Here is a 27,365-nt window from a genome sequence, read left to right on the forward strand (position 1 = left end):
ATCAAGGGTAGGTGGCTCTGCCGACAAAAGCAGCCTTTTCCCTTAGGAAGCTTGGATTCTAGTGTCTCAGCGGCTGCTTGGCAAACCTTGAAGTTTCCCGGGTTCTATCTTCCGCTGGTACGCTTGTGTAGCAAACGAGCACGTTCCCCCGAGAAACCGGGTTCCTGCCACGCAGGAGGAGAGTTAATTCTGCAGACCTCGTTCCTCCTGGGAAAGCGAAATTCCACCCTGAGCCTCAGGGTAGTGCCTAAGCTTCCACCGGGCAAGCTCTGCGTTCCTCGGTTTCCATGATGTCTCCACAGTTGTTGTGTTTCAATGGAACGCGAGGATAGCTTTCAGGACTCCATACACTCTGCCCTCCGCACCGTTTTCCATGTTACCACTTGGATCCCCCCCACGTCTCCGCAGTACCTGCTGCGCAACAAGCAGCCGTGTAGGTTCTTCGGAACACTTCTTGCATGCACAGCCCAAGGCGGCACACTGCTCTATCTCTTCCTTTGGAAACCTAGGTTGCCGCAGCTTGTCCCAGCTCACAAGAAAGTCAGAGCCGGTCTCATGTGCTGGGTAACGTGGACTCAGTGAGGACAAGGGCGCTACCTGCACTCAGAAAACACTCTGCTCAGCCTTCCATCCAGGAGCTCACACCGCCTGGCTCGTTGGTTTAGCAGGACGTCTATGTGAGGTCCAAGCTGAGCAAAGAGCACAATTCCTCGTTTACCCTGCTAGGCCCCGGAAGAGGTAGAGCCAACTAGGCCTCGCTCAGGCCAGCCCTCCTTGAGGGATTTGCCACACTTCGAAGCCTGCAGATTAAAAGCAACTTAGCGAGGTCCCCAGGGTTTCGCCATGCTCTCCTTCGGCAGTTCCACTACTGCAGGTACTCATGTTTGCCCTCAACTAGGATAGGTGGCCCTACTTCCAAAAGCAGTCTTTTCCCCTTTGGAAATCTGGATTCTTGTAGCCTCGAGCTGTTTGCGAAACCCTAGGAAGGCCCAGCTTCTACTCACTGCAGGCACAAACGAGGAAGAAACGAGTGTGTTCCCCGAGAGAAACAGGCTGCTTGCAAGTGTCGAGGGGAGCTTCTCAGGTGCCCAGTGTGTCCCGTTTGTTTCCCTTCGCAGCTCCCATCCTGCAGGTACTTATGCTGGGTGCTAACAAGGGTAGGTGGCTCTGCCGAGAAAAGCAGCCTTTTCCCTTTGGAAGCTTGGATTTTAGTGTCTCAGGGGCTGCTTGCCAAACCTTGAAGTTTCCCGGGTTCTAGCCTACGCAGGTACGCTTGTTTAGCAAACGAGCACTTTCCCCCGAGGAATCGGTTTCCTGCCACGCTGGACAAGAGTTAATCCCGCACAGCTCGTTTTTCTTGGGAAAACGCAAGGCCACCCTGAGCCTCAGGGTAGTGCCTAAGTTTCTACTGGGCAAGCTCTTCGTGCCTCGATTTCCATGAGGTCTCCCCCGTTGTTGTGCTTCAGTGGAACGCGAGGATAGCTTTCAGAACTCCAATCACTCTGCCCTCCGCACCGTTTCCCATGCTATCACACGGATGCCACACCCCCCCAACGTCTACTCTCTGCCTGCTGAGAAACAAGCAGCCTTGTAGTCACTTTGGAACACTTATTGCATTCACAGCCCAAGGCGGCACACTGGTCTATCTCTTCCTTTGGAAACCTACTTTGCCGCAGCTTGTCCCAGCTTACGAAGACAGTAGAGCCGGTCTAATATGCTAGGTAACGTGGACTCAGTGAGGACAAAGGCCCTACCTGCACTCAGAAAAAGACTCTGCTCAGCCTTCCATCCAGGAGCTCACAAGGCCTGGCTCGTTGGTTTAGCAAGACGTCTATGTGAGGTCCAAGCTGAGCAAAGAGCACAATTCCTCCTTTACCCTGCTAGGGCCCGGAAGAGGTAAAGTTAACTATGCCTCGCTCAGGCCAGCCCTGCTTGAGGGATCCTGCCACACTTCAAAGCCTGCAGATTAAAAGCAACTTAGCGAGGTCCCCAGGTTTTCGCCAAGCTCTCCCTCGGCAGCTCCACTACTGCAGGGACTCATGTTTGCTGTGAACTAGGATAGGTGGCCCTGCTTCCAAAAGCAGTCTTTTCCCCTTTGGAAATCTGGATTCTTGTAGCCTCGGAGCTGTTTGCGAAACCCTAGGAAGGCCCAGCTTCTACTCACTGCAGGCACCAACGAGGAGGAAACGAGTATGTTCCCCCGGAGAAACAGGCTGCTTGCAAGTATCGAGGGGAGCTTCTCAGGTGCCCAGTGTGTCCTGTTTGTTTCCTTCGAAATTCCCATCCTGCAGGTAATTATGCTGGGTGATAACAAGGGTAGGTGACTCTGCCGAAAAAAGCAGCCTTTTCCTTTTGGAAGCTTGGATTCTAGTGTCTCAGGGGCTGCTTGCGAAACCTTGAAGTTTCCCGGGTTCTAGTTTCCGCAGGAACGCTTGTGTAGCAAACGAGCACGTTCCCCCGAGAAACCGGGCTCCTGCCACACTGGTGGAGAGTTAATTCTGCATACCTCGTTCCTCCTGGGAAAGCGAAGTGCCACCCTGAGCCTCCGGGTAGTGCCTATGTTTCCACCGGGCAAGCTCTGCGTGCCTTGGTTTCCATGAAGTCTCCACAGTTGTTGTGATTCAATGGAACGCGAGGAAAGCTTTCAGGACTCCATACACTCTGCCATCCAGACCGTTGGCCACGTTACCACTTGGGTCCCCCCCACGTCTCCGCAGTACCTGCTGAGCAACAAGTAGCCGTGTAGGTATTTCGGAACACTTCTTGCATGCACAGCCCAAGGCAGCACACTGCTCTCTCTCTTCCTTTGGAAACCTACTTTGCCGCAGCTTGTCCCAGCTTACGAAGACAGTAGAGCCGGTCTAATACGCTAGGTAACGTGGACTCAGTGAGGACAAAGGCCCTACCTATACTCAGAAAAAGACTCTGCTCAGCCTTCCATCCAGGAGCTCACAAGGCCTGGCTCGTTGCTTTAGCAAGACGTCTATGTGAGGTCCAAGCTGAGTAAAGAGCACAATTCCTCCTTTACCCTGCTAGGGCCCGGAAGAGAGTGCGACAAGTAGGCCTCTCTCAGGCTGCCCTCCTTGAGGGATCCTGCCACACTTCGAAGCCTGCAGATTAAAAGCAACTTAGCGAGGTCCCCAGGGTTTCGCCATGCTCTCGCTCGGCAGCTCCACTACTGCAGGTCTCATGTTTGCTCTCAACTGGGATAGGTGGCCCTGCTTCCAAAAGCAATCTTTTCCCCTTTGGAAATCTGGATTCTTGTAGCCTCGGAGCTGTTTGCGAAACCCTAGGAAGGCCCAGCTTCTACTAACTGCAGGCACCAACGAGGAAGAAACGAGTATGATCCCCGAGAGAAACAGGCTGCTTGCAAGTGTCGAGGGGAGTTTCTCAGGTGCCCAGTGTGTCCCGTTTGTTTCCCTTCGCAGCTCCCATCCTGCAGGTACTTATGCTGGGTGCTAACAAGGGTAGGTGGCTCTGCCGACAAAAGCAGCCTTTTCCCTTTGGAAGCTTGGATTTTAGTGTCTCAGGGGCTGCTTGCCAAACCTTGAAGTTTCCCGGGTTGAGCGTACGCAGGTACGCTTGTGTAGCAAAGGAGCACTTTCCCCCGAGGAATCGGGTTTCTGCCACGCTGGAGAAGAGTTAATCCCGCAGACCTCGTTTTTCCTGGGAAAGCGCAAGGCCACCCTGAGCCTCAGGGTAGTGCCTAAGTTTCTAAAGGGCAAGCTCTGCGTGCCTCGGTTTCCATGAGGTCTCCACCGTTGTTGTGCTTCAGTGGAACGCGAGGATAGCTTTCAGAACTCCAAGCACTCTGCCCTCCGCACCGTTTCACATGCTATCACACGCATGCCCCCCCCCCACGTCTACTCTCTGCCTGCTGAGCAACAAGCAGCCTTGTAGTCACTTTGGAACACTTATTGCATGCACAGCCCAAGGCGGCACACTGGTCTCTCTCTTCCTTTGGAAACCTAGGTTGCCGCAGCTTGTCCCAGCTCACGAAGACAGTCAGAGCCGGTCTCATGTGCTCGGTAACGTGGACTCAGTGAGGACAAGGGCGCTACCTGCACTCAGAAAAACACTCTGCTCAGCCTTCCATCCAGGAGCTCACACCGCCTGGCTCGTTGGTTTAGCAGGACGTCGATGTGAAGTCCAAGCTGAGCAAAGAGCACAATTCCTCCTTTACCCTTCAAGGGGCCCGGAAGAGGTAGAGCCAACTAGGCCTCGCTCAGGCCAGCCGTCCTTGAGGATTTGCAACACTTCGAAGCCTGCAGATTAAAAGCAACTTAGCGAGTTCCCCAGGGTTTCTCCATGCTCTCCCTCGGCAGCTCCACTACTGCAGGACTCATGTTTGCTCTCACCAGGATAGGTGGCCCTGATTCCAAAAGCAGTCTTTCCCCTTTGAAATCTGGATTCTTGTAGCCTCGCAGCTGTTTGCAAAACCCTAGGAAAGCCCAGCTTCTACTCACTGCAGGGACCAACGAGGAGGAAAGGAGTATGGTCCCCCAGAGAAACAGGCTGCTTGCAAGTGTCGAGGGGAGCTTCTCAGGTGCTCAGTGTGTCCCGTTTGTTTCACTTCGCAGCTCCCATCCTGCAGGTACTTATGCTGGGTGCTAACAAGGGTAGGTGGCTCTGCCGACAAAAGCAGCCTTTTCCCTTTGGAAGCTTGGATTTTAGTGTCTCAGGGGCTGCTTGCCAAACATTGAAGTTTCTCGGGTTCTAGCCTACGCAGGTACGCTTGTGTAGCAACCAAGCACTTTCCCCCGAGAAATCGGGTTGCTGCACGCTGGAGAAGAGTTAATCCCGCACACCTCGTTTTTCCTGGGAAACGAAAGGCCACCCTGAGGCTCAGGGTAGTGCCTAAGTTTCCACCAGGCAAGCTCTGCGTTCCTCGGTTTCCATGAAGTCTCCACCGTTGTTGTGCTTCAATGGAACGCGAGGATAACTTTCAAGACTCCAACCACTCTGCCCTTCGCACCGTTTCCCATGCTACCACACGGATCCCCCCCCCACGTCTCCTCTCTGCCTGCTGAGTAACAAGCAGCCTTGTAGGCACTTTGAAACACTTATTGCATGCACAGCCCATGGCGGCACACTGCTCTCTCTCTTCCTTTGGAAACCTAGGTTGCCGCAGCTTGTCCCAGCCTACAAGAAAGTCAGAGCCGGTCTCATGTGCTGGGTAACGTGGACTCAGTGAGGACAAGGGCGCTACCTGCACTCAGAAAAACACTCTGCTCAGCCTTCCATCCAGGAGCTCACACCGCCTGGCTCGTTGGTTTAGCAGGACGTCGATGTGAGGTCCAAGCTGAGCAAAGAGCACAATTCCTCCTTACCCTGCAAGGGCCCCGGAAGAGGTAGAGTCAGTTAGGCCTCGCTCAGGCCAGCCCTCCTTGAGGGATCTTGTCCCACTACAAAGCCTGCACAGTAAAAGGTACTCAGCGAAGTTCCCAGGGTTTCGCCATGCTCTCCCTCGGCAGCTCCACTACTGCAGGGACTCATGTTTGCTGTGAACTAGGATAGGTGGCCCTGCTTCCAAAAGCAGTCTTTTCCCCTTTGGAAATCTGGATTCCTGTAGCCTCGGAGCTGTTTGCAAAACCCTAGGAAGGCCCAGCTCTACTCACTGCAGGGACCAACGAGGAGGAAACGAGTATGTTCCCCCAGAGAAACAGGCTGCTTGCAAGTGTCGAGGGGAGCTTCTCAGGTGCCCAGTGTGTCCCGTTTGTTTCCCTTTGCAGCTCCAATCCTGCAGGTACTTATGCTGGGTGCTAACAAGGGTAGGTGGCTCTGCCGACAAAGCAGCCTTTTCCCTTTGGAAGCTTGGGTTTTAGTGTCTCAGGGGCTGCTTGCGAAACCTTGAAGTTTCCCGGGTTCTAGCCTACGCAGGTACGCTTGCGTAACAAACGAACACTTTTCCTCGAGAAACCGGGTTCCTGCCACGCCGGTGGAGAGTTAATTCTGCAGACCTCGTTCCTCCTGGGAAAGCGAAATGCCACCCTGAGACTCAGGGTAGTGCCTAAGTTTCCACCGGGCAAGCTCTGCGTTCCTCGGTTTCCATGAGGTCTCCACAGTTGTTGTGATTCAATGGAACGCGAGGAAAGCTTTCAGGACTCCATACACTCTGCCCCCCAGACCGTTTGCCATGTTACCAATTGGGTCCCCCCCACGTCTCCGCAGTACCTGCTGAGCAACAAGCAGCCGTGTAGTCCCTTCGGAACATTTCTTGCATGCATAGCCCAAGGCGGCACACTGCTCTCTCTCTTCCTTTGGAAACCTAGGTTGCCGCAGCTTCTCCCATCTCGCGAAGACAGTCAGAGCCGGTGTCATGTGCTGGGTATCGTGGATTCAGTGAGGACAAGGGCCCAACCTGCACTCAGAAAAGCACTCTGCTCAGCCTTCCATCCATGAGCTCACAGCGCCTGGCTCGTTGGTTTAGCAGGACGTCTATGTGACGTCCAAGCTGAGCAAAGAGCACAATTCTTCCTTTACCCTGCTAGTCCCCGGAAGAGGTAGAGCCAACTAGGCCTCGCTCAGGTCAGCGCTCCTTCAGGGATCTTGCCACACTTCAAAGCCTGCACAGTAAAAGGTACTTAGCGAAGTTCCCAGGGTTCGCCATGCTCTCCCTCGGCAGCCCCACTACTGCAGAGACTCATGTTTGCTGTGAACTCGGATAGGTGGCCCTGCTTCGAAAAGCAGTCTTCTCCCCTTTGGAAATCTGGATTCTTGTAGCCTACGAGCTGTTTGCGAAACCCTAGGAAGGCCCAGCTTCTACTCACTGCAGGCACGAACGAGGAGGAAACGAGTATGTTCCCCCAGAGAAACAGGCTGCTTGCAAGTGCCGAGGGGAGCTTCTCAGCGGCCCATTGTGTCCCGTTTGTTTCCCTTCGCAGCTCCCATCCTGCAGGTACTTATGCTGGGTGCTAACAAGGGTAGGTGGCTCTGCCGACAAAAGCAGCCTTTTCCCTTTGGAAGCTTGGATTCTAGTGTCTCAAGGGCTGTTTGCCATACCTTGAAGTTCCCCGGGTTTTAGCCTCCACAGGTACACTTGCGTAGCATTGAGCACTTTCCCCCGAGAAACCGGGTTCCTGCCACGTTGGAGGAGAGTTAATTCTGCAGACCTCGTTCCTCCTGGGAAAGCGAAATGCGACCCTGAGCCTCAGGGTAGTGCCTAAGTTTCCACCTTGCAAGCTCTGCGTGCCTCGGTTTCCATGAGGTCTCCACCGTTGTTGTGCTTCAATGGAACGCGAGGATAGCTTTCAGGACTCCAAGCACTCTGCCCTCCGCACCGTTCCCCATGCTATCACACGGATCCCCCCCCCCCCACGTCTACTCTCTGCCTGCTGAGCAACAAGCAGCCTTGTAGTCACTTTGAAACACTTATTGCATGCACAGCCCAAGGCGGCACACTGCTCTCTCTCTTCCTTTGGAAACCTAGGTTGCCGCAGCTTGTCCCAGCTCACAAGAAAGTCAGAGCCGGTCTCATGTGCTGGGTAACGTGGACTCAGTGAGGACAAGGGCGCTACCTGCACTCAGAAAAACACTCTGCTCAGCCTTCCATCCAGGAGCTCACACCGCCTGGCTCGTTGGTTTAGCAGGACGTCGATGTGAGGTCCAAGCTGAGCAAAGAGCACAATTCCTCCTTTACCCTGCAAGGGGCCCGGAAGAGGTAGAGCCAACTAGGCCTCGCTCAGGCCAGCCGTCCTTGAGGATTTGCAACACTTCGAAGCCTGCAGATTAAAAGCAACTTAGCGAGTTCCCCAGGGTTTCTCCATGCTCTCCCTCGGCAGCTCCACTACTGCAGGACTCATGTTTGCTCTCACCAGGATAGGTGGCCCTGATTCCAAAAGCAGTCTTTCCCCTTTGAAATCTGGATTCTTGTAGCCTCGCAGCTGTTTGCAAAACCCTAGGAAAGCCCAGCTTCTACTCACTGCAGGGACCAACGAGGAGGAAAGGAGTATGGTCCCCCAGAGAAACAGGCTGCTTGCAAGTGTCGAGGGGAGCTTCTCAGGTGCTCAGTGTGTCCCGTTTGTTTCACTTCGCAGCTCCCATCCTGCAGGTACTTATGCTGGGTGCTAACAAGGGTAGGTGGCTCTGCCGACAAAAGCAGCCTTTTCCCTTTGGAAGCTTGGATTTTAGTGTCTCAGGGGCTGCTTGCCAAACATTGAAGTTTCTCGGGTTCTAGCCTACGCAGGTACGCTTGTGTAGCAACCAAGCACTTTCCCCCGAGAAATCGGGTTGCTGCACGCTGGAGAAGAGTTAATCCCGCACACCTCGTTTTTCCTGGGAAACGAAAGGCCACCCTGAGGCTCAGGGTAGTGCCTAAGTTTCCACCGGGCAAGCTCTGCGTTCCTCGGTTTCCATGAAGTCTCCACCGTTGTTGTGCTTCAATGGAACGCGAGGATAACTTTCAAGACTCCAACCACTCTGCCCTTCGCACCGTTTCCCATGCTACCACACGGATCCCCCCCCCCACGTCTCCTCTCTGCCTGCTGAGTAACAAGCAGCCTTGTAGGCACTTTGAAACACTTATTGCATGCACAGCCCATGGCGGCACACTGCTCTCTCTCTTCCTTTGGAAACCTAGGTTGCCGCAGCTTGTCCCAGCCTACAAGAAAGTCAGAGCCGGTCTCATGTGCTGGGTAACGTGGACTCAGTGAGGACAAGGGCGCTACCTGCACTCAGAAAAACACTCTGCTCAGCCTTCCATCCAGGAGCTCACACCGCCTGGCTCGTTGGTTTAGCAGGACGTCGATGTGAGGTCCAAGCTGAGCAAAGAGCACAATTCCTCCTTACCCTGCAAGGGCCCCGGAAGAGGTAGAGTCAGTTAGGCCTCGCTCAGGCCAGCCCTCCTTGAGGGATCTTGTCCCACTACAAAGCCTGCACAGTAAAAGGTACTCAGCGAAGTTCCCAGGGTTTCGCCATGCTCTCCCTCGGCAGCTCCACTACTGCAGGGACTCATGTTTGCTGTGAACTAGGATAGGTGGCCCTGCTTCCAAAAGCAGTCTTTTCCCCTTTGGAAATCTGGATTCCTGTAGCCTCGGAGCTGTTTGCGAAACCCTAGGAAGGCCCAGCTTCTACTCACCGCAGGCACCAACGAGGAGGAAACGAGTATATTCCCCCAGAGAAACAGGCTGCTTGCAAGTGTCGAGGGCAGCTTCTCAGGTGCCCAGTGTGTCTCGTTTGTTTCCCTTCGCAGCTCCCATCCTGCAGGCACTTATGCTGGGTGCTAACAAGGGTAGGTGGCTCTGCCGAGAAAAGCAGCCTTTTCCCTTAGGAAGCTTGGATTCTAGTGTCTCAGGGGCTTCTTACCAAACCTTGAAGTTTCCCGGGTTCTAGCCTAGGCAGGTACGCTTGTGTAGCAAACGAGCACTTTCCCCTGAGAAATCGGGTTCCTGCCACGCTGGAGAAGAGTTAATCCCGCAGACCTCGTTTTTCCTGGGAAAGCGCAAGGCCACCCTGAGCCTCAGTGTAGTGCCTAAGTTTCTAAAGGGCAAGCTCTGCGTGCCTCGGTTTCCATGAGGTCTCCACCGTTGTTGTGCTTCAGTGGAACGCGAGGATAGCTTTCAGAACTCCAAGCACTCTGACCTCCGCACCGTTTCCCATGCTATCACACGAATGCCCCCCCCCCACGTCTACTCTCTGCCTGCTGAGCAACAAGCAGCCTTGTAGTCACTTTGAAACACTTATTGCATGCACAGCCCAAGGCGGCACACTGGTCTCTCTCTTCCTTTGGAAACCTAGGTTGCCGCAGCTTGTCCCAGCTCACGAAGACAGTCAGAGCCGGTCTCATGTGCTCGGTAACGTGGACTCAGTGAGGACAAGGGCGCTACCTGCACTCAGAAAAACACTCTGCTCAGCCTTCCATCCAGGAGCTCACACCGCCTGGCTCGTTGGTTTAGCAGGACGTCTATGTGACGTCCAAGCTGAGCAAAGAGCACAATTCCTCCTTTACCCTGCAAGGGGCCCGGAAGAGGTAGAGCCAACTAGGCCTCGCTCAGGCCAGCCGTCCTTGAGGATTTGCAACACTTCGAAGCCTGCAGATTAAAAGCAATTTAGCGAGGTCCCCAGGGTTTCGCCATGCTCTCCCTCGGCAGCTCCACTACTGCAGGGCTCATGTTTGCTCTCAACTAGGATAGGTGGCCCTGCTTCCAAAGCAGTCTTTTCCCCTTTGGAAATCTGGATTCTTGTAGCCTCGGAGCTGTTTGCGAAACACTAGGAAGACCCAGCTTCTACTCACTGCAGGCACCAACGAGGAAGAAACGAGTATGTTCCCCGAGAGAAACAGGCTGCTTGCAAGTGTCGAGGGGAGTTTCTCAGGTGCCCAGTGTGTCCCGTTTGTTTCCCTTCGCAGCTCCCATCCTGCAGGTACTTATGCTGGGTGCTAACAAGGGTAGGTGGCTCTGCCGACAAAAGCAGCCTTTTCCCTTTGGAAGCTTGGATTTCAGTGTCTCAGGGACTGCTTGCCAAACCTTGAAGTTTCCCTGGTTCTAGCCTCAGCAGGTACGCTTGCGTAACAAACGAGCACTTTCCCTCGAGAAACCGGGTTCCTGCCACGTTAGAGGAGAGTTAATTCTGCAGACCTCGTTCCTCCTGGGAAAGCGAAATGCCACCCTGAGCCTCAGGGTAGTGCCTAAATTTCCACCGGGCAAGCTCTGCGTGCCTCGGTTTCCATGAGGTCTCCACAGTTGTTGTGATTCAATGGAACGCGAGGAAAGCTTTCAGGACTCCATACACTCTGCCCTCCAGACCGTTTGCCATGTTACCACTTGGTTCCCCCCCACGTCTCCGCAGTACCCGCTGAGCAACAAGCAGCCGTGTAGGTATTTCGGAACACTTCTTGCATGCACAGCCCTAGGCAGCACACTGCTCTCTCTCTTCCTTTGGAAACCTACTTTGCCGCAGCTTCTCCCAGCTTACGAAGACAGTAGAGCCGGTCTAATATGCTAGGTAACGTGGACTCAGTGAGGACAAAGGCCCTACCTGCACTCAGAAAAAGACTCTGCTCAGCCTTCCATCCAGGAGCTCACAAGGCCTGGCTCGTTGGTTTAGCAAGACGTCTATGTGAGGTCCAAGCTGAGTAAAGAGCACAATTCCTCCTTTACCCTGCTAGGCCCCGGAAGAGAGTGCGACAACTAGGCCTCGCTCAGGCTGCCCTCCTTGAGGGATCCTGCCACACTTCGAAGCCTGCAGATTAAAAGCAACATAGCGAGGTCCCCAGGGTTTCGCCATGCTCTCGCTCGGCAGCTCCACTACTGCAGGACTCATGTTTGCTCTCAACTGGGATAGGTGGCCCTGCTTCCAAAAGCAATCTTTTCCCCTTTGGAAATCTGGATTCCTGTAGCCTCGGAGCTGTTTGCGAAACCCTAGGAAGGCCCAGCTCTACTCACTGCAGGGACTAATGAGGAGGAAACGAGTATGTTCCCCCAGAGAAACAGGCTGCTTGCAAGTGTCAAGGGGAGCTTCTCAGGTGCCCAGTGTGTCCCGTTTGTTTCCCTTCGCAGCTCCCATCCTGCAGGTACTTATGCTGGGTGCTAACAAGGGTAGGTGGCTCTGCCGACAAAAGCAGCCTTTTCCCTTTGGAAGCTTGGATTTTAGTGTCTCAGGGGCTGCTTGCCAAACATTGAAGTTTCCCGGGTTCTAGCCTACTCAGGTACGCTTGTGTAGCAAACGAGCACTATCCCCCGAGGAATCGGGTTCCTGCCACGCTGGAGAAGAGTTAATCCCGCACAGCTCGTTCTTCCTGGGAAAGCGCAAGGCCAACCAAAGCCTCAGGGTATTGCCTAAGTTTCTAAAGGGCAAGCTCTGCGTGCCTCGGTTTCCATGAGGTCTCCACCGTTGTTGTGCTTCAATGGAACGCGAGGATAGCTTTCAGGACTCCAAGCACTCTGCCCTCCGCACCGTTTCCCATGCTATCACACGGATCCCCCCCCCCCCCCACGTCTACTCTCTGCCGGCTGAGCAACAAGCAGCCTTGTAGTCACTTTGAAACACTTATTGCATGCACAGCCGAAGGCGGCACACTGCTCTCTCTCTTTCTTTGGAAACCTAGGTTGCCGCAGCTTGTCCCAGCTCACAAGAAAGTCAGAGCCGGTCTCATGTGCTGGGTAACGTGGACTCAGTGAGGACAAGGGCGCTACCTGCACTCAGAAAAACACTCTGCTCAGCCTTCCATCCAGGAGCTCACACCGCCTGTCTAGTTGGTTTAGCAGGACGTCTATGTGAGGTCCAAGCTGAGCAAAGAGCACAATTCCTCCTTACCCTGCAAGGGCCCCGGAAGAGGTAGAGTCAATTAGGCCTCGCTCACGCCAGCCCTCCTTGAGGGATCTTGTCCCACTACAAAGCCTGCACAGTAAAAGGTACTCAGCGAAGTTCCCAGGGTTTCGCCATGCTCTCCCTCGGCAGCTCCACTACTGCAGGGACTCATGTTTGCTGTGAACTAGGATAGGTGGCCCTGCTTCCAAAAGCAGTCTTTTCCCCTTTGGAAATCTGGATTCCTGTAGCCTCGGAGCTGTTTGCAAAACCCTAGGAAGGCCCAGCTCTACTCACTGCAGGGACCAACGAGGAGGAAACGAGTATGTTCCCCCAGAGAAACAGGCTGCTTGCAAGTGTCGAGGGGAGCTTCTCAGGTGCCCAGTGTGTCCCGTTTGTTTCCATTTGCAGCTCCAATCCTGCAGGTACTTATGATGGGTGCTAACAAGGGTAGGTGGCTCTGCCGACAAAGCAGCCTTTTCCCTTTGGAAGCTTGGGTTTTAGTGTCTCAGGGGCTGCTTGCGAAACCTTGAAGTTTCCCGGGTTCTAGCCTACGCAGGTACGCTTGCGTAACAAACGAGCACTTTTCCTCGAGAAACCGGGTTCCTGCCACGCCGGTGGAGAGTTAGTTCTGCAGACCTCGTTCCTCCTGGGAAAGCGAAATGCCACCCTGAGCCTCAGGGTAGTGCCTAAGTTTCCACCGGGCAAGCTCTGCGTGCCTCGGTTTCCATGAAGTCTCCACAGTTGTTGTGATTCAATGGAACGCGAGGAAAGCTTTCAGGACTCCATACACTCTGCCCCCCAGACCGTTTGCCATGTTACCAATTGGGTCCCCCCCACGTCTCCGCAGTACCTGCTGAGCAACAAGCAGCCGTGTAGGCATTTCGGAACACCTCTTGCATGCACAGCCCAAGGCAGCACGCTGCTCTCTCTCTTCCTTTGGAAACCTACTTTGCCGCAGCTTCTCCCAGCTTACGAAGACAGTAGAGCCGGTCTAATATGCTAGGTAACGTGGACTCAGTGAGGACAAAGGCCCTACCTGTACTCAGAAAAAGACTCTGCTCAGCCTTCCATCCAGGAGCTCACAAGGCTTGGCTCGTTGGTTTAGCAAGACGTCTATGTGAAGTCCACGCTGAGTAAAGAGCACAATTCCTCCTTTACCCTGCTAGGCCCCGGAAGAGAGTGCGACAACTAGGCCTCGCTCAGGCTGCCCTCCTTGAGGGATCCTGCCACACTTCGAAGCCTGCAGATTAAAAGCAACTTAGCGAGGTCCCCAGGGTTTCGCCATGCTCTCCCTCGGCAGCTCCACTACTGCAGGACTCATGTTTGCTTTCAACTAGGATAGGGGGCCCTGCTTCCAAAAGCAGTCTTTTCCCCTTTGGAAATCTGGATTCTTGTAGCCTCGGAGCTGTTTGCGAAACCCTAGGAAGGCCCAGCTTCTACTCACTGCAGGCACCAACGAGGAGTTAACGAGCATGTTCCCCCGGAGAAACACGCTGCTTGCAAGTATCGAGGGGAACTTCTCAGGTGCCCAGTGTGTCCCGTTTGTTTCCCTTCGCAATTCCCATCCTGCAGGTAGTTATGCTGGGTGCTAACAAGGGTAGGTGGCTCTGCCGACAAAAGCAGCCTTTTCCCTTAGGAAGTTTGGATTCTAGTGTCTCATGGGCTGCTTGCCAAACCTTGATGTTGCCCAGGTTCTAGGCACCGCAGGTACGCATGCGTAGCAAACGAGCACTTTCACCCGAGAAACCGGGTTCCTGCCATGTTGGAGGAGAGTTAATTCTGCAGACCTCGTTCCTCCTGGGAAAGCGAAATGCCACCCTGAGCCTCAGGGTAGTGCCTAAGTTTCCACCGTGCAAGCTCTGCGAGCCTCGGTTTCCATGAGGTCTCCACAGTTTTGTGCTTCAACGAAGTGCGAGGATAGCTTTCAGGACTCCATACACTCTACCCTGCGCACCGTTTCCCATGCTACCTCTTGGACCCCCCCACGTCTCCGCAGTGCCTGCTGAGCAACAAGCAGCCGTGTAGGTTCTTCGGAACACTTCTTGCATGCACAGCCCTAGGCAGCACACTGCTCTCTCTCTTCCTTTGGAAACCTAGGTTGCCGCAGCTCGTCCCAGATTACGAAGACAGTCAGAGCCGGTCTAATGTGCTAGGTAACGTGGACTCAGTGAAGACAAGGGCCCTACCTGCACTCAGAAAAACACTCTGCTCAGCCCTCCATCCAGGAGCTCACACCGCCTGGCTCGTTGGTTTAGCAGGACGTCGATGTGAGGTCCAAGCTGAGCAAAGAGCACAATTCCTCCTTTACCCTGCTAGGCCCCGGAAGAGGTAGAGTCAACTAGGCCTCGCTCAGGCCAGCCCTCCTTGAGGGATTTGCCACACTTCGAAGCCTGCAGATTAAAAGCAACTTAGCGAGGTCCCCAGGGTTTCGCCATGCTCTCCCTCGGCAGCTCCACTACTGCAGGACTCATGTTTGCTCTCAACTAGGATAAGTGGCCCTGCTTCCAAAAGCAGTCTTTTCCTGTTTGGAAATCTGGATTCTTGTAGCCTCGGAGCTGTTTGCGAAACCCTAGGAAGGCCCAGCTTCTACTCACTGCAGGCACCAACGAGGAGGAAACGAGTATGTTCCCCCGGAGAAACAGGCTGCTTGCAAGTGTCGAAGGGAGCTTCTCAGGTGCCCAGTGTGTCCCGTTTGTTTCCCTTCGCAGCTCCCATCCTGCAGGTACTTATGCTGGGTGCTAACAAGGGTAGGTGGCTCTGCCGACAAAAGCAGCCTTTTCCCTTTGGAAGCTTGGATTCTAGTGTCTCAGGGGCTGCTTCCCAAACCTTGAAGTTTCCCGGGTTCTAGCTTCTGCAGGTACGCTTGTGTAGCAAACGAGCACTTTCCCCCGAGAAACCGGGTTCCTGCCACGCTGGAGGAGAGTTAATTCTGCAGACCTCGTTCCTCCTGGGAAAGCGAAATGCCACCCTGAGCCTCAGGGTAGTGCCTAAGTTTCCACCGTGCAAGCTCTGCGTTCCTCGGTTTCCATGAAGTCTCCACAGTTGTGTGCTTCAATGGAACGCAAGTATAGCTTTCAGGACTCCAAGCACACTGCCCCCGCACCGTTTCCCATGCTACCACACGGATCTCCCCACCCCCCCACGTCTCCTCTCTGCCTGCTGAGTAACAAGCAGCCTTGTAGGCACTTTGAAACACTTATTGCATGCACAGCCCAAGGCGGCACACTGCTCTCTCTCTTCCTTTGGAAACCTAGTTTGCTGCAGCTTGTCCCAGCTCACAAGAAAGTCAGAGCCGGTCTCATGTGCTGGGTAACGTGGACTCAGTGAGGACAAGGGCGCTACCTGCACTCAGAAAAACACTCTGCTCAGCCTTCCATCCAGGAGCTCACACCGCCTGGCTCGTTGGTTTAGCAGGACGTCGATGTGAGGTCCAAGCTGAGCAAAGAGCACAATTCCTCCTTACCCTGCAAGGGCCCCGGAAGAGGTAGAGTCAACGAGGCCTCGTTCAGGACAGCCCTCCTAGAGGGATCTTGTCCCACTACAAAGCCTGCACAGTAAAAGATACTTAGCGAAGTTCCCAGGGTTTCGCCATGCTCTCCCTCGGCAGCTCCACTACTGCAGGGACTCATGTTTGCTGTGAACTAGGATAGGTGGCCCTGCTTCCAAAACCAGTCTTTTCCCCTTTGGAAATCTGGATTCTTGTAGCCTCGGAGCTGTTTGCGAAACCCTAGGAAGGCCCAGCTTCTACTCACTGCAGGCACCAACGAGGAGGAAACGAGTATGTTACCCCGGAGAAACAGGCTGCTTGCAAGTGTCGAGGGGAGCTTCTCAGGTGCCCAGTGTGTCCCGTTTGTTTCCTTTCACAGCTGCCATCCTGCAGGTACTTATGCTGGGTGCTAACAAGGGAAGGTGGCTCTGCCGACAAAAGCTGCCTTTTCCCTTAGGAAGCTTGGATTCTAGTGTCTCAGGGGCTGCTTGCCAAACCTTGATGTTGCCCAGGTTCTAGGCACCGCAGGTATGCTTGCGTAACAAACGAGCACTTTCCCCCGAGAAACCGGGTTCCTACCATGTTGGAGCAGAGTTAATTCTGAAGACCTCGTTCCTCCTTGGAAAGCGAAATGCCACCCTGAGCCTCAGGGTAGTGCCTAAGTTTCCACCGGGCAAGCTCTGCGTTCCTCGGTTTCCATGAGGTCTCCACAGTTGTTGTGCTTCAATGGAGTGCGAGGATAGCTTTCAGGACTCCATACACTCTGCCCCCCGCACCGTTTGCCATGTTACCACTTGGATCCCCCCCAAGTCTCTGCAGTACCTGCTGAGCAACAGGCAGCCGTTTAGGTACTTCGGAACACTTCTTGCATGCACAGCCCAAGGAAGCACACTGCTCTCTCTCTTCCTTTGGAAACGTAGGTTTCCGCAGCTTGTCCCAGCTTACGAAGACAGAAGAGCCGGTCTAATATGCTAGGTAACGTGGACTCAGTGAGGACAAAGGCCTACCTACACTCAGAAAAACACTCTGCTCAGCCTTCAATCCAGGAGCTCACACCGACTGGCTCGTTAGTTTAGCAGGATGTCTATGTGAGGTCCAAGCTGAGCAAAGAGCACAATTCCTTCTTTAGCCTGGTAGGCCCCAGAAGAGGTAGAGCCAACTAGGCCTCGCTCAGGCCAGCCCTCCTTGCTTGCCACCCTTCGAAGCCTGCAGATTAAAAGCAACTTAGCGAGGTCCCCAGGGTTTCGCCATGCTCTCCCTCGGCAGGTCCACTGCTGCAGGACTCATGTTTGCTCTCAACTAGGATAGGGGGCCCTGCTTCCAAAAGCAGTCTTTTCCCCTTTGGAAATCTGGATTCTTGTAGCCTCGGAGCTGTTTGCGAAACCCTAGGAAGGCCCAGCTTCTACTCACTGCAGGCACCAACGAGGAGTTAACGAGCATGTTCCCCCGGAGAAACAGGCTGCTTGCAAGTATCGAGGCGAGCTTCTCAGGTGCCCAGTGTGTCCCGTTTGTTTCCCTTAACATTTCCCATCCTGCAGGTACTTATGCTGGGTGCTAACAAGGGTAGGTGGCTCTGCCGACAAAAGCAGCCTTTTCTCTTAGGAAGCTTGGATTCTAGTGTGTCCGGGGCTGCTTGCCAAACCTTGATGTTGCCCAGGTTCTAGGCACCGCAGGTATGCTTGCGTAGCAAACTAGCACTTTCCCCCGAGAAACCGGGTTCCTGCCACGTTAGAGGAGAGTTAATTCTGCAGACCTCGTTCCTCCTGGAAAAGCGAAATGCCACCCTGAGGCTCAGGGTAGTGCCTAAGTTTCCACCGTGCAAGCTCTGCGAGCCTCAGTTTCCATGAGGTCTCCACACTTTTGTGCTTCAACGGAGTGCGAGGATAGCTTTCAGGACTCCATACACTCTGCCCTGCGCACCGTTTCCCATGCTACCTCTTGGACCCCCCCACGTCTCCGCAGTGCCTGCTGAGCAACAAGCAGCCGTGTAGTTTCTTCGGAACACTTCTTGCATGCACAGCCCTAGGCAGCACACTGCTCTCTCTCTTCCTTTGGAAACCTAGGTTGCCGCAGCTCGTCCCAGCTTACGAAGACAGTCAGAGCCGGTCTAATGTGCTAGGTAACGTGGACTCAGTGAAGACAAGGGCCCTACCTTCACTCAGAAAAACACTCTGCTCAGCCTTCCAATCAGGAGCTCACACCGCCTGTCTCGTTGGTTTAGCAGGAGGTCTATGTGAGGTCCAAGCTGAGCAAAGAGCACAATTCCTCCTTTACCCTGCTAGGCCCCGGAAGAGGTAGAGTCAACTAGGCCTCGCTCAGGCCAGCCCTCCTTGAGGGATTTGCCACACTTCGAAGCCTGCAGATTAAAAGCAACTTAGCGAGGTCCCCTGGGTTTCGCCATGCTCTCCCTCGGCAGCTCCACTACTGAAGGACTCATGTTTGCTCTCAACTAGGATAAGTGGCCCTGCTTCCAAAAGCAGTCTTTTCCCGTTTGGAAATCTGGATTCTTGTAGCCTCGGAGCTGTTTGTGAAACCCTAGGAAGGCCCAGCTTCTACTCACTGCAGGCACCAACGAGGAGGAAACGAGTATGTTCCCCCGGAGAAACAGGCTGCTTGCAAGTGTCGAAGGGAGCTTCTCAGGTGCCCAGTGTGTCCCGTTTGTTTCCCTTCGCAGCTCCCATCCTGCAGGTACTTATGCTGGGTGCTAACAAGGGTAGGTGGCTCTGCCGACAAAAGCAGCCTTTTCCCTTTGGAAGCTTGGATTCTAGTGTCTCAGGGGCTGCTTGCCAAACCTTGAAGTTTCCCGGGTTCTAGCTTCTGCAGGTACGCTTGTGTAGCAAACGAGCACTGTCCCCCGAGAAACCGGGTTCCTGCCACGCTGGAGGAGAATTAATTCTACAGACCTCGCTCCTCCTGGGAAAGCGAAATGCCACCCTGAGCCTCAGGGTAGTGCCTAAGTTTCCACCGGGCAAGCTCTGCGTTCCTCGGTTTCCATGAAGTCTCCACAGTTGTGTGCTTCAATGGAACGCGAGGATAGCTTTCAGGACTCCAAGCACACTGCCCCCGCACCGTTTCCCATGCTACCACACGGATCTCCCCGCCCCCCCACGTCTCCTTTCTGCCTGCTGAGTAACAAGCAGCCTTGTAGGCACTTTGAAACACTTATTGCATGCACAGCCCAAGGCGGCACAATGCTCTCTCTCTTCCTTTGGAAACCTAGTTTGCTGCAGCTTGTCCCAGCTCACAAGAAAGTCAGAGCCGGTCTCATGTGCTGGGTAACGTGGACTCAGTGAGGACAAGGGCGCTACCTGCACTCAGAAAAACACTCTGCTCAGCCTTCCATCCAGGAGCTCACACCGCCTGGCTCGTTGGTTTAGCAGGACGTCGATGTGAGGTCCAAGCTGAGCAAAGAGCACAATTCCTCCTTACCCTGCAAGGGTCCCGGAAGAGGTAGAGTCAATTAGGCCTCGCTCAGGCCAGCCCTCCTTGAGGGATCTTGTCCCACTACAAAGCCTGCACAGTTAAAGATACTTAGCGAAGTTCCCAGGGTTTCGCCATGCTTTCCCTCGGCAGCTCCACTACTGCAGGGACTCATGCTTGCTGTGAACTAGGATAGGTGGCCCTGCTTCCAAAAGCAGTCTTTTCCCCTTTGGAAATTTGGATTCTTGTAGCCTCGGAGCTGTTTGCGAAACCCTAGGAAGGCCCAGCTTCTACTCACTGCAGGCACCAACGAGGAGGAAACGAGTATGTTACCCCGGAGAAACAGGCTGCTTGCAAGTGTCGAGGGGAGCTTCTCAGGTGCCCAGTGTGTCCCGTTTGTTTCCTTTCGCAGCTGCCATCCTGCAGGTACATATGCTGGGTGCTAACAAGGGTAGGTGGCTCTGCCGACAAAAGCTGCCTTTTCCCTTAGGAAGCTTGGATTCTAGTGTCTCAGGGGATGCTTGCCCAACCTTGATGTTGCCCAGGTTCTAGGCACCGCAGGTATGCTTGAGTAGCAAACGATCACTTTCCCCCGAGAAACCGGGTTCCTACCACGTTGGAGCAGAGTTAATTCTGAAGACCTCGTTCCTCCTTGGAAAGCGAAATGCCACCCTGAGCCTCAGGGTAGTGCCTAAGTTTCCACCGGGCAAGCTCTGCGTTCCTCGGTTTCCATGAGGTCTCCACAGTTGTTGTGCTTCAATGGAGTGCGAGGATAGCTTTCAGGACTCCATACATTCTGCCCTCCGCACCGTTTGCCATGTTACCACTTGGATCCCCCCCAAGTCTCTGCAGTACCTTCTGAGCAACAAGCAGCCGTGTAGGTACTTCGGAACACTTCTTGCATGCACAGCCCAAGGCAGCACACTGCTCTCTCTCTTCCTTTGGAAACGTAGGTTTCCGCAGCTTGTCCCAGCTTACGAAGACAGAAGAGCCGGTCTAATATGCTAGGTAACGTGGACTCAGTGAGGACAAAGGCCTACCTGCACTCAGAAAAGCACTCTGCTCAGCCTTCCATCCAGGAGCTCACACCGACTGGCTCGTTAGTTTAGCAGGATGTCTATGTGAGGTCCAAGCTGAGCAAAGAGCACAATTCCTTCTTTAGCCTGGTAGGCCCCAGAAGAGGTAGAGCCAACTAGGCCTCGCTCAGGCCAGCCCTCCTTGCTTGCCACACTTAGAAGCCTGCAGATTAAAAGCAACTTAGCGAGGTCCCCAGGGTTTCGCCATGGTCTCCCTCGGCAGCTCCACTACTGCAGGACTCATGTTTGCTTTCAACTAGGATAGGGGGCCCTGCTTCCAAAAGCAGTCTTTTCCCGTTTGGAAATCTGGATTCTTGTAGCCTCGGAGCTGTTTGCGAAACCCTAGGAAGGCCCAGCTTCTACTCACTGCAGGCACCAACGAGGAGTTAACGAGCATGTTCCCCCGGAGAAACACGCTGCATGCAAGTATCGAGGGGAACTTCTCAGGTGCCCAGTGTGTCCCGTTTGTTTCCCTTCGCAATTCCCATCCTGCAGGTACTTATGCTGGGTGCTAACAAGGGTAGGTGGCTCTGCCGACAAAAGCAGCCTTTTCCCTTAGGAAGCTTGGATTCTAGTGTCTCAGGGGCTGCTTGCCAAACCTTGATGTTGCCCAGGTTCTAGGCACCGCAGGTACGCATGCGTAGCAAACGAGCACTTTCACCCGAGAAACCGGGTTCCTGCCATGTTGGAGGAGAGTTAATTCTGCAGACCTCGTTCCTCCTGGGAAAGCGAAATGCCACCCTGAGCCTCAGGGTAGTGCCTAAGTTTCCACCGTGCAAGCTCTGCGAGCCTCGGTTTCCATGAGGTGTCCACAGTTTTGTGCTTCAACGAAGTGCGAGGATAGCTTTCAGGACTCCATACACTCTGCCCTGCGCACCGTTTCCCATGCTACCTCTTGGACCCCCCCACGTCTCCGCAGTGCCTGCTGAGCAAAAAGCAGCCGTGTAGGTTCTTCGGAACACTTCTTGCATGCACAGCCCTAGGCAGCACACTGCTCTCTCTCTTCCTTTGGAAACCTAGGTTGCCGCAGCTCGTCCCAGGTTACGAAGACAGTCAGAGCCGGTCTAATGTGCTAGGTAACGTGGACTCAGTGAAGACAAGGGCCCTACCTGCACTCAGAAAAACACTCTGCTCAGCCTTCCATCCAGGAGCTCACACCGCCTGGCTCGTTGGTTTAGCAGGACGTCGATGTGAGGTCCAACCTGAGCAAAGAGCACAATTCCTCCTTTACCCTGCTAGGCCCCGGAAGAGGTACAGCCAACTAGGCCTCGCTCAGGCCAGCCCTCCTTGCATGCCACACTTCGAAGCCTGCAGTTTAAAAGCAACTTAGCGAGGTCCCCAGGGTTTCGCCATGCTCTCCCTCGGCAGCTCCACTACTGCAGGACTCATGTTTGCTCTCACCTAGGAGAGGTGGCCCTGCTTCCAAAAGCAGTCTTTTCCCCTTTAGAAATCTGGATTTTTATAGCCTTGGAGCTTTTTGCGAAACCCTAGGAAGGCCCATCTTCTACTCACTGCTGGCACCAAAGAGGAGGAAACGAGTATGTTCCCCCAGAGAAACAGGCTGCTTGCAAGTGTCGAGGGGAGCTTCTCAGGTGCCCAGTGTGTCCCGTTTGTTTCCCTTCGCAGCTCCCATCCTGCAGGTACTTATGCTGGGTGCTAACAACGGTAGGTGTCTCTCCCGACAAAAGCAGCCTTTTCCCTTAGGAAGCTTGGATTCTAGTGTCTCAGGGGCTCCTTGCCAAACCTTGAAGTTTCCCGGGTTCTAGCCTACGCAGGTACGCTTGTGTAGCAAACGAGCACTTTCCATCGAGAAATCGGGTTCCTACCACGCTGGAGAAGAATTAATCCCGCAGAAATCGTTCTTCCTGGGAAAGCGCAAGGCCACCCTAAGCCTCAGGGTAGTTCCTAAGTTTCTACTGGGCAAGCTCTGCGTGCCTCGGTTTCCATGATGTCTCCACCGTTGTTGTGCTTCAATGGACGCGAGGATAGCTTTCAGGACTCCAAGCACTCTGCCCTCCGCCCCGTTTCCCATGCTACCACACGGACCCCCCACCCCCCACGTCTCCTCTCTGCCTGCTGAGTAACAAGCAGTCTTGTAGGCACTTTGAAACAATTATTGCATGCACAGCCCAAAGCGGCACACTGCTCTCTCTCTTCCTTTGGAAACCTAGTTTGCCGCAGCTTGTCCCAGCTCACAAGAAAGTCAGAGCCAGTCTCATGTGCTGGGTAACGTGGACTCAGTGAGGACAAGGGCGCTACCTGCACTCAGAAAAACACTCTGCTCAGCCTTCCATCCAGGAGCTCACACCGCCTCTCTCATTGGTTTAGCAGGACGTCGATGTGAGGTCCAAGCTGAGCAAAGAGCACAATTCCTCCTTTACCCGGCTAGGCCCCCAAAGAGATAGAGCCAACTAGGCTTCGGTCAGGCCAGCACTATTTCAGGGATCTTGCCACACTTCGAAGCCTGCAGAATAAAAGGTACTTAGCGAAGTTCCCAGGGTTTCGCCACGCTCTCCCTCAGCAGCTCCACTACGGCAGGGACTCATGTTTGCTCTGAACTCGGATAGGTGGCCCTGCTTCCAAAAGCAGTCTTTTCCCCTTTGGAAATCTGGATTCTTGTAGCCTCGGAGCTGTTTGCGAAACCCTAGGAAGGCCTAGCTTCTACTCACTGCAGGCACGCCCGGGGAGGAAACGAGTATGTTCCCCCAGAGAACAGGCTGCTTGCAAGTGTGGAGGGGAGCTTCTCAGGGGCCCAGTGTGTCCCGTTTGTTTCCCTTCGCAGCTCCCATCCTGCCGGTACTTATGCTGGGTGCTAACAAGGGTAGGTGGCTCTGCCAACAAAAGCAGCATTTTCCCTTTGGAAGCTTGGATTCTAATGTCTCAGGGCTGCTTGCCAAACCTTGAAGTTGCCCAGGTTCTAGCCTCCACAGGTACGTTTGCGTAACAAACGAGGACTTTCCCCCGAGAAACCGGGTTCCTGCCACGCTGGAGGAGAGTTAATGCCGCAGACCTCGTTCCTCCTGGGAAAGCGCAAGGCCACCCTGAGCCTCAGGTTAGTGCCTAAGTTTCCACCGGGCAAGCTCTGCGTGCCTCAGTTTCCATGAGGTCTCCACCGTTGTTGTGCTTCAATGGAACACGAGAATAGCTTTCGGGACTCTAAGGACTCTGGCCTCCGCACCTTTTCCCATGCTACCACACCGATGCCTCCCACGTCTCCTCTCTGCCTGCTGAGCAACAAGCAGCCGTGTAGTCCCTTCGGAACATTTCTTGCATGCAGAGCCCAAGGCGGCACACTGCTCTCTCTCTTCCTTTGGAAACCTAGGTTGCCGCAGCTTGTCCCATCTCGCGAAGACAGTCAGAGCCGGTGTCATGTGCTGGGTATCGTGGATTCAGTGAATACAAGGGCCCAACCTGCACTCAGAAAATCACTCTGCTCAGCCTTCCATCCATCAGCTCACACCGCCTGGCTCGTTGGTTTAGCAGGACGTCGATGTGAGGTCCAAGCTGAGCAAAGAGCACAATTCTTCCTTTACCCTGCTAGGCCCCGGAAGAGGTAGAGCCAACTAGGCCTCGCTCAGGCCAGCCCTCCTTCAGGGATCTTGCCACACTTCAAAGCCTGCACAGTAAAAGGTACTTAGCGAAGTTCCCAGGGTTCGCCATGCTCTCCCTCAGTAGCTCCACTACTGCAGGGACTCATGTTTGCTGTGAACTAGGATAGATGGCCCTGCTTCCAAAAGCAGTCTTTTCCCCTTTGGAAATCTGGATTCTTGTAGCCTCGGAGCTGTTTGCGAAACCCTAGGAAGGCCTAGCTTCTACTCACTGCAGGCACGCCCGGGGAGGAAACGAGTATGTTCCTCCAGAGAACAGGCTGCTTGCAAGTGTGGAGGGGAGCTTCTCAGGGGCCCAGTGTGTCCCGTTTGTTTCCCTTCGCAGCTCCCATCCTGCCGGTACTTATGCTGGGTGCTAACAAGAGTAGGTGGCTCTGCCAACAAAAGCAGCATTTTCCCTTTGGAAGCTTGGATTCTAATGTCTCAGGGCTGCTTGCCAAACCTTTAAGTTGCCCAGGTTCTAGCCTCCGCAGGTACGCTTGCGTAACAAACGAGCACTTTCCACCGAGAAACCGGGTTCCTGCCACGCTGGAGGAGAGTTAATGCCGCAGACCTCGTTCCTCCTGGGAAAGCGCAAGGCCACCCTGAGCCTCAGGTTAGTGCCTAAGTTTCCACCGGGCAAGCTCTGCGTGCCTCAGTTTCCATGAGGTCTCCACCGTTGTTGTGCTTCAATGGAACACGAGAATAGCTTTCGGGACTCCAAGGACTCTGGCCTCCGCACCTTTTCCCATGCTACCACACGGATGCCTCCCACGACTCCTCTCTGCCTGCTGAGCAACAAGCAGCCGTGTAGTCCCTTCGGAACATTTCTTACATGAATAGCCCAAGGCGGCACACTGCTCTCTCTGTTCCTTTGGAAACCTAGTTTGCCGCAGCTTGTCCCATATCACGAAGACAGTCAGAGCCGGTGTCATGTGCTGGGTATCGTGGATTCAGTGAGGACAAGGGCCCAACCTGCACTCAGAAAAGCACTCTGCTCAGCCTCCCATCCATAAGCTTACACCGCCTGGCTCTTGGTTTAGCAGGGCGTCGATGTGAGGTCCAAGCTGAGCAAAGAGCACAATTCTTCCTTTACCCTGCTAGTCCCCGGAAGAGGTAGAGCCAACTAGGCCTCGCTCAGGCCAGCGCTCCTTCAGGGATCTTGCCACACTTCACAGCCTGCACAGGAAAAGGTACTTAGCGAAGTTCCCAGGGTTCGCCATGCTCTCCCTCGGCAGCTCCACTACTGCAGGGACTCATGTTTGCTGTGAACTCGGATAGGTGGCCCTGCTTCGAAAAGCAGTCTTCTCCCCTTTGGAAATCTGGATTCTTGTAGCCTCGGAGCTGTTTGCGAAACCCTAGGAAGGCCCAGCTTCTACTCACTGCAGGCACGAACGAGGAGAAAACGAGTTTGTTCCCCCAGAGAAACAGGCTGCTTGCAAGTGCCGAGGGGAGCTTCTCAGCGGCCCATTGTGTCCCGTTTGTTTTCCTTCGCAGCTCCCATCCTGCAGGTACTTATGCTGGGTGCTAACAAGGGTAGGTGGCTCTGCCGAAAAAAGCAGCCTTTTCCCTTTGGAAGCTTGGATTCTAGTGTCTCAAGGGCTGTTTGCCATACCTTGAAGTTCCCCGGGTTTTAGCCTCCGCAGGTACACTTGCGTAGCATTGAGCACTTTCCCCCGAGAAATCGGGTTCCTGCCACGCTAGAGAAGAGTTAATCCCGCATACCTCGTTCTTCTTGGGAAAGCACAAGGCCACCCTGAGCCTCAGGGTAGTGCCTAAGTTTCTACTGGGCAAGCTGTGCGTGGCACGGTTTCCATGAGGTCTCCACCGTTGTTGTGCTTCAGTGGAACGTGAGGATAGCTTCAGGACTCCAAGCACTCTGGCATCTGCAGCGTTTCACATGCTACGACACGCATCCCCCCAACGTCTCCTCTCTGCCTGCAGAGCAACAAGCAGCCTTGTAGGCACTTTGAAACACTTATTGCATGCACAGCCCAAGGCGACACACTGCTCTCTCTCTTCCTTTGGAAACCTAGGTTGCCGCAGCTTGTAACAGCTCGTAAAGACAGTCAGAGCCGTTCTCATGTGATGGGAAACGTGGACTCAGTGAGGACAAGGGCCCTACCTGCACTCAGAAAAGCACTCTGCTCAGCCTTCCATCCATGAGCTCACACCGCCTGGCTCGTTGGTTTAGCAGGACGTCTATGTGAGGTCCAAGCTGAGCAAAGAGCACAATTCTTCCTTTACCCTGCTAGGCCCCGGAAGAGGTAGAGCCAACTAGGCCTCGCTCAGGCCAACTAGCCCTCGCTTCAGGGATCTTGCCACACTTCAAAGCCTGCACAATAAAAGGTACTTAGCGAAGTTCCCAGGGTTTCGCCATGCTCTCCCTCGGCAGCTCCACTACTGCAGGAACTCATGTTTGCTGTGAACTAGGATAGATGGCCCTGCTTCGAAAAGCAGTCTTTTCCCCTTTGGAAATCTGGATTCTTGTAGCCTCGGAGCTGTTTCGAAAACCTAGGAAGGCCCAGCTTCTAATCACTGCAGGCACCAACGAGGAGGAAACGAGTATGTTCCCCCAGAGAAACAGGCTGCTTGCAAGTGTCGAGGGGAACTTCTCAGGTGCCCAGTGTGTCCCGTTTGTTTCCCTTCGCAATTCCCATCCTGCAGGTTCTTATGCTGGGTGCTAACAAGGGTAGGTGGCTCTGCCGACAAAAGCAGCCTTTTCCCTTTGGAAGCTTGGATTCTAGTGTCTCAGGGGCTGCTTGCGAAACCTTGAAGTTTCCCGGGTTCTAGCCTCCGCAGGTACGCTCGCGTAGCAAACGAGCACTTTCCCCCGAGAAACCAGGATCCTGCCACGCTGGAGGAGAGTTAATTCTGCAGACCTCGTTCCTCCTAGGAAAGCGAAATGCCACACTGAGCCTCAGGGTAGTGCCGAAGTTTCCACCGGCAAGCTCTGCCTGCCTCGGTTTCCATGAGGTCTCCACCATTGTGGTGCTTCAATGGAACGCGAGGATAGCTTTCAGGACTCCAAGCACTCTGCCCTCCGCACGGTTTACCATGCTACCACTTGGATCCCCCCCACGTCTCCTCTCTGCCTGCTGAACAACAAGCAGCCGTGTAGGTTCTTCGGAACATTTCTTGCATGAATAGCCCAGGGCGGCACACTGCTCTCTCTCTTCCTTTGGAAACCTAGGTTGCCGCAGCTTGTCCCATCTCACGAAGACAGTCAGAGCCGGTGTCATGTGCTGGGTATCGTGGATTCAGTGAGGACAAGGGCCCAACCTGCACTCAGAAAAGCACTCTGCTCAGCCTTCCATCCATGAGCTCACACCGCCAGGCTCGTTGGTTTAGCAGGACGTCGATGTGAGGTCCAAGCTGAGCAAAGAGCACAATTCTTCCTTTACCCTGCTAGGCCCCGGAAGAGGTAGAGCCAACTAGGCCTCGCTCAGGCCAGCCCTCCTTCAGGGATCTTGCCACACTTCAAAGCCTGCACAGTAAAAGGTACTTAGCGAAGTTCCCAGGGTTTCGCCATGCTCTCCCTCGGCAGCT

At 54.3% G+C, this 27,365-nt stretch overlaps 1 long non-coding RNA gene across 2 annotated transcripts in view; it reads left to right on the plus strand.

The window, feature by feature from the left end:
- Window positions 1-23,916, plus strand: part of LOC309653602 — a 29,266-nt gene extending 5,350 nt beyond the window's left edge. The window contains exons 1-3 of one of the 2 annotated variants that reach the window (XR_014259268.1): window positions 595-682; window positions 2,993-3,037; window positions 23,771-23,916. This is a non-coding gene — a long non-coding RNA (uncharacterized lncRNA). Of the gene's footprint in view, window positions 1-594; window positions 683-2,992; window positions 3,038-23,770 lie in introns of those variants that run through there. The other variant, XR_014259267.1, reaches the window with a different exon arrangement.
- Window positions 23,917-27,365: the final 3,449 nt, after the last annotated feature.

This window comes from Balaenoptera physalus (genome assembly GCF_965194825.1).
Source record: "Balaenoptera physalus genome assembly, contig: HAP1_SCAFFOLD_667, whole genome shotgun sequence".
Lineage (NCBI taxonomy): Eukaryota > Metazoa > Chordata > Mammalia > Artiodactyla > Balaenopteridae > Balaenoptera > Balaenoptera physalus.